Below are 8,983 nucleotides of genomic sequence, written 5' to 3' on the forward strand. Positions count from 1 at the left end.
TCTGTGTATTAAAGGGTATCCCAACCTGCCTGACATCTTTTTTTCAGCCTATATTTATAAAAGGCTGATTAATAATACTTTACCTGGAGGTGATAGTGAGAGGTAGATTTGATATGACTCAAAGACCACCAATGGGATTTACTGACTGTTCTCTTATAGAAGTGAAGAAAATAAAATTCAGTCTTCAGCTAGTCATCCACTGTGGTAACCAGCCTCCAAGATATCCCCAATTATCTACCCCACATAGATATCATGAACTTTTGTAGGCCCCTCACAATTAAGAAGTGCTGAACTGTGTAACGAATGACTCTGCAGAAATGACAAAGTATGACTTCTGAAGGTAGAATAAAAAAGATAGTGCAGATTCTGCTTTGCTTTCTCTTGGATCACTCACTCTCCAGGAAGCCTCATGTAGTGCAGACACTCAAGAAACCCTAAAGAGAGGTCCATATGGCAAGGAACTTTGGCCTCTTACCTACAACAAGGCAGTGATTCATCTTTGAAGTGGATCCCCAACACTGGTCAAGCTCTAAATGTCTACAGGCCTGCAGCCACAGGTAGCATTTTAACTATAACCTCATGAGAAATCCTGAGCCAGAATCACCCAGCTAAGCTACTCCTGACCTACAGAAACTATTTGAGATAAAAAAAATATTTGTTGTAGTGTTAAGTCACTGCATTTGGGGTAATTTGTTATGTGACAATAGATAACTAATGCATACACTAGAGTAGCCAAATGTGTGTGTGTGTGTGTGTGTGTGTGTGTGTAGTCTTTCCCAGTGAAATTCTCATATCTAAGATCCATAGAAAGAAAGAAAAAGAAGAGAAAAAAATTCTTTCACTCTTATTGATAAAGTATTCCAGCAGTTCCAGACAAGCATAAAGCATGCAGATCCAAGATGAGAATATTAGCAAAGGGGACACTTTCTTCCCACCTCCTCTTAGGTTTCCAAAGAAGGAATGGACTAACCACTCCATTTCCCAGGAAAGAAAAAAAAAGCCTGAGTATTTCCTTTCCAGAGTTTCTTCATGTCCCCTTACTTCCTTTTCCTTGGGGCAGCAGACTCGCCTGAAAGGTGTATTTGGGAGAAGGAACTGTATATACCTAGCTCATCCCAGTGCTCCCAGTCACCGGCGGAGGCGAACTCCTCAACTCTATATGGAGCTTAGAGAAGCAGAACCCTGCAGCCATGCTGCCCTTGCAAGGGAGCTGTACAGTCTTAAATCAGGTGGGGTGTTAGGATCCATGTGCCACATGCTTAAGCTATGTCCTCCAAGCCAGATTTATCAGTAGCAAAGTGTCACTCTGATCTGTGTGATTTTATTTCTACCTCTCAATTGGTTTCAAACTTGGAAGAAGGAAAGGGTGTTATTAGGCTCCTAAGCCTCAGCAAGGAGCATACATTCAACATAGATGCAAGTTATTCTAAATGGATTTTTTATGATCAGTCATCTTCGACATTTTTCTAGCTATCATTTCCTCATGCCACCACCAATATAAGAAACTTCTAGTGCATCCTAATTTCAGTCTTACTTTCTTAAGATAATTGTTTATCTTCGAAATCCAAGTAGTGCATAGTAGAGGAAGAACCTACTTGGTTAAGGAAGTCAGACCTTCTCATTAATCATAGTAACAATAATGACACCTACTATGTACTACTATACTATCTATATATTCTCTCCTTTAATCTTCATAATAACTATGACATAATGGTCACTTACTCTAATTTTATTAAGGAGAAATCTTAAACTCAAAAGGATGGGCTCATATAGAAGTAAAAATATCCTAGGATTTGAACATGTCTGGCTGGCTCTGAAGCCTCTGCTCTTTCTCATACACAATATTATATTTTAAGCATTAATTTGGAGCCCAGTCCTTAGTTTTAAAAACATTATTTTAAATCTGACCTAAAGGGTCAATTCAATAAACAGAGTTTCAGAGAAACATGGAATTTCTGGACTGGAAAGGTCTCTAGATATCATCAACTCCCACCTTCATCCCTCTCCATTTATAAATGAGTAAACTCTCAGAGAGATTAGATCACTTCCCAATAATTCAATGGTAATTTGTAACAACTATGGGTAGTCCAAACTGCTTATACGATTACTAAGTTAATTGTGCAGAGAGTTTATTCCCAGAGGTCTTGACATTTGTCTTTCTCATTGTTAAAATAAACTCTGGCCGACCAACTCAAATGTATGGCTTAGGCACAGGAGAGCCAAACACCTGAATTTATAACCAAAGGAAGTGCTATTTGTGCCACCCCCTGCTACCCCTTGCAATTGCTTCTGAAGGCAGTTTTAAGGGGGAAAGATATAGTTCTTTCAATGACCAACAGAAACATTTGGTTTGTTTCCATACAACCTTTGGGTTTCAATTTTTGTAGTTTGTTACAGAATGGTATTCACCAGTGAAATATTTGATCTCTAGACCTAAAGAGAATTGAATCCATGTCATGATTACAGATGTGCAAGAGTTTGTGTCCAGTTTGCCTTGGATACAAACTCTAACATTTTTTAAGCATTTTGGATTTGGTTCATGTTAGAAGCTGTTAATTACTACCACAAAAGTAATCTTTCTTAGCTAGATATAGACTTAGAAACTCCATTTCTGACACTTTCTGGAATTTCCTTGCAATTTTACCAGGAAATATCACTTATTTTGAAAGGAAAATAACTCCCATACTTTTCTGTAAGTGATCCACTGCCATGTGAGGAAACACAGGCATACGCTGCCCAACCCTGCTGGACCCTGCCTACATAATGCAGGCCAGCGAGCCCATTGCAAGTCCAGCCTCAGCCAAATGGGAGATGAGTCAGAAATAATGCAAGGCACTCTGAATTTTACCTCATTGTTCTGGTAATGCTGCTGTGCTGGTCCAGTGACCAGATTTCAGCTGATCACTGGAGTCTTCCCTTGTCTCCTTCCCCTTGATGTACCTGCCCTCTTCTGATGCTCTTTCAGAATCCTTTGGAATGTGGTGTGAAGCAGTGAAAAAAACACTGACTTCAAAGTCAAATGATCCTAGGTTAGGTTTTCACGCTAGGATCATCATACTGGTTTGTGACCTTGGAGAGGATTTTGAGCCCTCGGACCCTTGATTTCCTCTCCTGTGAAATGGAGATAAAATATCTAATGTAGAGTTGCTGTGAGGATTAAAGGAGAAGATATTGTCTAATATTTAACACAATACTTAGTGTGTGTAGGTGCCCATCAATCAGAGCTCTCACTCCTGGTAACACCTTATAATTATCAAGAGCACCTTTTAAAAATACCCATGCTCAGGACCCATGACCCAGGGATTCGACCTAATTGTCAATTTTTAAAAGCTACCCATGTGAATCTAATTGCAGCTAGGGTCATGCATCCACTGTCATGTTTCTCCCTCTCTTCCTTGCTTTTACAATTCTTCATAGAGATGAAAATTCAATCTTTAATAATCTAGAACAGTTCTGTTCCTAACTGACTCCATGCCTAGACTCTGACTTAGGACATGCTATTCCACTCCAAAAAAGTTATAATGTATTCTAGTTATCCTGTGGTACATGTTTACTATAGCTGTACATCCTAAGGTTCCTTCCATTATGCCAGGGCTTTTCAAATATTTATTAAAATATAAACCTCAATTAATCTTAGTTTATCCCTTTGAGATAAATTATATTATTGTCCCCCTTATACAGAGCAAGAAAGTAAGACTCATAAACATGCATTCATTCTTTCAATAAATATTCATTGCATGCCATAAATATGTGCTAGCCACTGCTCTGGATGATACATCAAAGTGATATCTCTAAGTAATAAACTTGCCTGAGTCACAAATCTTTAAGTAAGAGAGGGAGCATGGACTCAACCTCAGACTATCTGACTCTAAGTGTACTTTTTGCCACATAGAATTATTCAACCCAGTATCTGGCACCAGGAGAAAGGGCTCACATTTAATCATTCCTTCAACCCTCACCCTCTGCTTCACTGGTGCTCTTGGGAGTTGTGCAAGCCAGCAGCCTTGCCATTTCTATCACTTCCATTCTACAGATGGGGAAACCAAGCTTCATAGAGAGCCTTAGGGTCACAAAGCCAATAAGTGCCTCTCAAGACTCAGGATGTTTTGCAAGTTCTCTAAGGACAAGGAGCCCACCTTCTGTTAGGCCATTGCCTTATATGCTACAAGTATCTGAGCCACATTAAACAACTGCTGAGCAATGCCAGACAGGGCCCTCCTGAGGGAGTCAGTGCCCTGAGGAAGTAGGGAGGGTAGCAAGTCTCATACTTGTGGTTTCCAAGCAGATGCCAACCCTAACCATGTGGTGGTTGTGCGTCTTCACAATTATATTTAGCTTGTATTGCATCACATGTTCAACCAAGCATATTAAAACACAGTGTCTGCGTCCAAAGAACTAAATATACAAAAAGACAGAGAGAAAGGGGGAATGTGTAAGGAGGAAGAGAGTGACCCTCTACTTTTCATACTGTTTTGGGGTTCTGGTTTGCACTGAAAGCTGATATCAGATAATTAATACTCGTCACTCGTTGTTTCTCTAACCAGTAGGTACATTGGAAGGACACGGCCGTGAGAGCCTGACATGGTTCTCATTCCACTGATTCCTCGCACAGCATATGAGCACCGGGCAGCCTTGATCAGGCGGCACCCTGGCCTCATTCAGAAAGTCTAGAATGCTGGCTCTTCAACTTCGGTGTGCATCAGAATGAGCCTGAGAACTTGATAAGACACAAATTTCTGGGCTTTAATCCCAGAGTTTCTAACTTATTTGCATTTCCTACAAGTTTCTAATTATGTTGTTGTTGCCTGCCTGGGAACACACTTTTAGAATTTCTAGTCTCCAACAATAAGTAGTTCTATGGATACTGGAAGGGCCTAGAGTTTAAGATATACTGTTTAGTGACTAAAAACAAAGGTGAGGGAAGCAAGAGAAGAGTTCACCACTTTTTATATAAAAAATGGATTGACATATACACTTGCAGCTTATATGTACATAGACTGTTTCCGGATTATTCTAAAGAAAATGCCAACAATTATTGCCTCAGCTGGCTGAGGGCTAGGGGTTGATTGTTCTCTGAGTCCCTCCCCAAACCTGATACCATCCCAGATCATTTTCCTTTTTCTGCTCCCTAGAAGGAGTCAGTCCTCCACAGCCTTTGTGACCCTATGTATTTTGGTGGTTGACTTCCTCTTGGGTTTGGCCAATGGGAGGCACCAGCAGAAGTTCTGAGGGTGGGAAGGGAGAAATCCTGAGAGATTTTTTTCATGCTCTCTCCCTGCTTTGGTGCAGTGTCTGAAACAGCTGTATCTGTCTACAGCCATCTCAGTGAGCTCCACTAACACCATTTCCTTCTCAGCTATTGCTAGTCTCTGGGGCCTTCACACCTCTTGTTTGTCCCCTTGGCTCTTCCCACTCTCTATAAGTGGTGTCTTCATTGCCATCTCTGAATTTAAAACTTCTGGAGGTGAATTTCATCTTCTACCAGGATACTGACTGAGAAAGGTGGGAAACTTACTATTCACTATATATCCTTTCCTATCATTTAAATATTTTGTTGTGTACCTGTAATACCTGTTTTAAAATGCTATATTAAAAAAACAAATCATAGAAATGAAAGTTAAGTTTTGAATAATCTAGATGAGTAAATTCCCAAGTGAATCACTGAGGAATTGGTCTACTTCAGCATCTAATGTGTCCCCTCATTTTGTTTGGCTTTAATCTGATGCCAACAAAGAATCATTATTTATCTTCTATATTCTAGCCCTGCTAATACAGCTGATGTTTGCAGTGTACACGGTATATGAGTAGACTGGTATAATGTGGTAGAAAGCAGATTTCAGCTTTGGAGTCACACAAACTAAACTGAATTACATCTGTGCCACTTGTTTGCTTTGATTCCCTGAGATTCCTGTCTTTCCTGGGTCCTTATAAAGGGACTTACCACATCACACAAAGGCCTTGCATTATTTGGACATGGCCTCTTGGATGCCATGAATATGACTACTTTTACATTCTTTCATGAGCCTAAAAGTAAATCATTAAACTCTTATCTATTTTCATTTCAATATATGTGCACAATACCCTCACCTCCTGCTTGAGCCATTTTGCTACTGGTTGGAGTAGGGGGCGGCCCTGGGGTCAAGCATGAGAAAGAGCTCAGACCTAAGGCACTGAGATTTAGAGGACACAAAAATTGTAAATAATGATTCTGAAAGCTTAACATCTACTTAGCAAGAGTAATGGTTTAAAGTGGGAAGCTGCCAGATGGTGTGCATTGTTAATAATGCCCATCTGTGAGACATATCATGAATTATAAAACTGATTTGGAGAACATTTCCTGTTGTTTTGCCTCCTTATAGTTCTGGGGATCAGGTATGGGGTGAGGCAGGATGAGGTGCATGTTGCTTAAAAATAATGCTATATAATATTTTTACATATTTATTACTAATTTTTGCATATTAATTTTTTATAGGTTACAAAATATTTGCAGTATCAAGAGGGCCATGTCAGAACTTCCTGCTTCACACTCAAGCCTGCCTCCAGGAGCTCAAAAATGCCAGGCTGTAGGCAAGGGTACTGTCTCCAAGGTTGTGTCAAGTCAACTGCTGGTCTTCTGCCCTGGTTCTGGTGGACTTGACTTCTGAGCCTCTTCACCTTCACCTGGGCTCCTGACAAAGGCTTCAGGTTCTCTTGCATTAAAGGCTACTTTTCTCCTGCTTCTCCACGTTGACCCTGCAAACCCTCCCCACCTGACATCAGATAACAGGTGTTCTCACCTTCCTCCTTGGTCCCTCAGGGCTAGCTTATCTAGATGCCTAACCTGAATTCTTTGACAGAAGAGGAGACTAGACACTGAGCAGATTCCTTAAGTCTCTGTGGCCCAGTTTCTTCACCTGTAAAGGTATCTTACTGAGGAGTTACTGTAAAGATTGATGTCAAATGCCTGGCGGGGAGTAGTAATGTGGGCAGAGGAGGCCAACCTTCGACTTTAGCCCCAGGACAGTCTGCTCACTATTTCTGCACCCAAAGCACACTTCTGAGAGCATCTTTACCATCCTCACACACAATGCTCTTCCCTTCCCAGAACCCCTGTAGGCACAGCATCCACTTGATTATACTTTGCCTTATGCTGCTCTAAATTATCTTCACTGTGCTTATCATGTCTCTCAGGTAGATTAAAAAATCTCCTGGGAGCCATGCCCTCTATGTCTTTGCAACTTCTACCATGGTGTGTCTGACCCAGAGTTGGGAAGACAGAGGGAGCTTAATTATTTCTGTTCACTGTGCAGTGTATCTTGTCCTATTATATCAGTGGTCCTCACCCCTCACAGTGTATCAGAATCGCCTGGGGAACTTTAAAACATCCATATTCTTAAGCCCCACTCCCAGAGACTTTGTTTCCATTGGTCTGGAATGCAGCCCACCTTTGGGTATTTGTTTAAAAGCTCCCCCAGTGATTCTAATGTGCAACTAAGAGTGAAGGCCTCTGCACTACATGAACCAAGATGACTTTATCTTAATTCCCTAAGCTACTTCAATTTGTCTTCTGGCTGTCCTTTCTCCATTTCAAATTATATCTTACAAGTTAAATCGCATTCCTCAGCTCCTTTCTGGTATGACATACAAGGAAATGTCTTTAGGCAAGAAAAATTTTCTGCCATTACCTCACTGGGCAGAGAGTCAAGCTGTAAAAAACCAGCCGAGTAATTCCCTTTGAAATGAGACTGTCGTTAATCAATAAGCTGTCCTCCAACCACCTGCATGAAGCCAGGCAGTCATCATTCATGACATTCTGCTTTCTTGCCCACATAAATCAGACAGGGGGCTAGCAAATAGCCAAGACTAAAGGTACTTTTATGTATTAGAGTTACCAACAAGCAATGATAAGAGAATAGGAAAAGGGGAAAAAGCAAGGATGACGAATTAATGAGGCTATTATGACAAAATGATTTAATGGGAAATACATGAAAGCAAATTAATGAGGCTTTAATGGTATTTACAAGTTTAAATTCCCTTGAGTAACTCAATGAATTCAATATCTCCTGGAAAACTTTTAAGAATATTCTATGTTGAAGATTTTTCACTAACAAGACAGGAAAAACAGCCTTGAGGAATATTTCATTCACCTCTTTTTGGTTTACTGCAGTTTTAATTACTGGTGAAATTAAACCATGAGATAAAAAGGGAAAAACCTGACAAACCACAAAACTCTTAAGCAGCTAAGATGCTTTTAAATATAAATTTTTGTTAGATGGTTAAAATAAAACAGAAAACCATGAGGAAGTGTACACTATATTAATTGAATTGTCTCTATATTTTCCAAAATTTTCCATCAGGCATCAATATGTTTTTAACATTCTGTCAGATTAATTTTCTTAACAATTGCTTTAAAAAGAGCTCTGTTTACCTGTTCAGAACTAAGAGAGCTATTGTACTGTGTTATATAAACTGTGGAGGTGCTTTGCTGAGGATTTATAACTTAAACTATTTTCTGTAGTGTGCAGTTAAACAAGATTCTGGAATATAATAATTGCTTTCTGTATCTATCCAATCATTCTTTTTATGAACAAAATTTTCAATATTTGTGAATTTTTGGTATTGAGCAGCTTACTATTCTTCCTGGAAATCATTTTAGGACACTGTTTTATTAAAATCTGGCATTTGTCTCCTACAGAGAAGCCACTAGGTGACATACACTACTCATATACTGAGAGATTTCACACATTATAATTCTTCCCTCTAAAATAGGAACAGAGGCCAAGGATCACCAATATTGAGAAAATACTTCAATATGAATGTGACCCCCAAAACAAACACAGGATTCCTTCACTAACTGAAAGTAGAGCATTCCTGTGAAACCTTTTGTTAGTCGAAGTGGCGTAAAGCAAAGAAGCAATTACCATTAATTGATATGAAAAAATTCTGAGCTTTCCAAGACCCTCAAAATAACCTACAAAATCATACCAAATAACACACAAAACCA

The 8,983-nt window shown here is 39.7% G+C and overlaps 1 long non-coding RNA gene across 1 annotated transcript; it reads left to right on the forward strand.

Annotated features, from left to right (window-relative positions):
• The first annotated feature begins 4,531 nt into the window (after positions 1–4,531).
• LOC118601657 lies at positions 4,532–6,716 on the forward strand. Its single transcript, XR_004950479.1, has 2 exons — positions 4,532–5,502; positions 6,473–6,716. It is a non-coding gene; the product is annotated as an uncharacterized LOC118601657 (long non-coding RNA).
• Positions 6,717–8,983: the final 2,267 nt, after the last annotated feature.

The sequence above is a fragment of the Rousettus aegyptiacus genome, unplaced genomic scaffold (assembly GCF_014176215.1).
Source record: "Rousettus aegyptiacus isolate mRouAeg1 unplaced genomic scaffold, mRouAeg1.p scaffold_m13_p_4, whole genome shotgun sequence".
NCBI classification, from domain to species: Eukaryota; Metazoa; Chordata; class Mammalia; order Chiroptera; family Pteropodidae; genus Rousettus; species Rousettus aegyptiacus.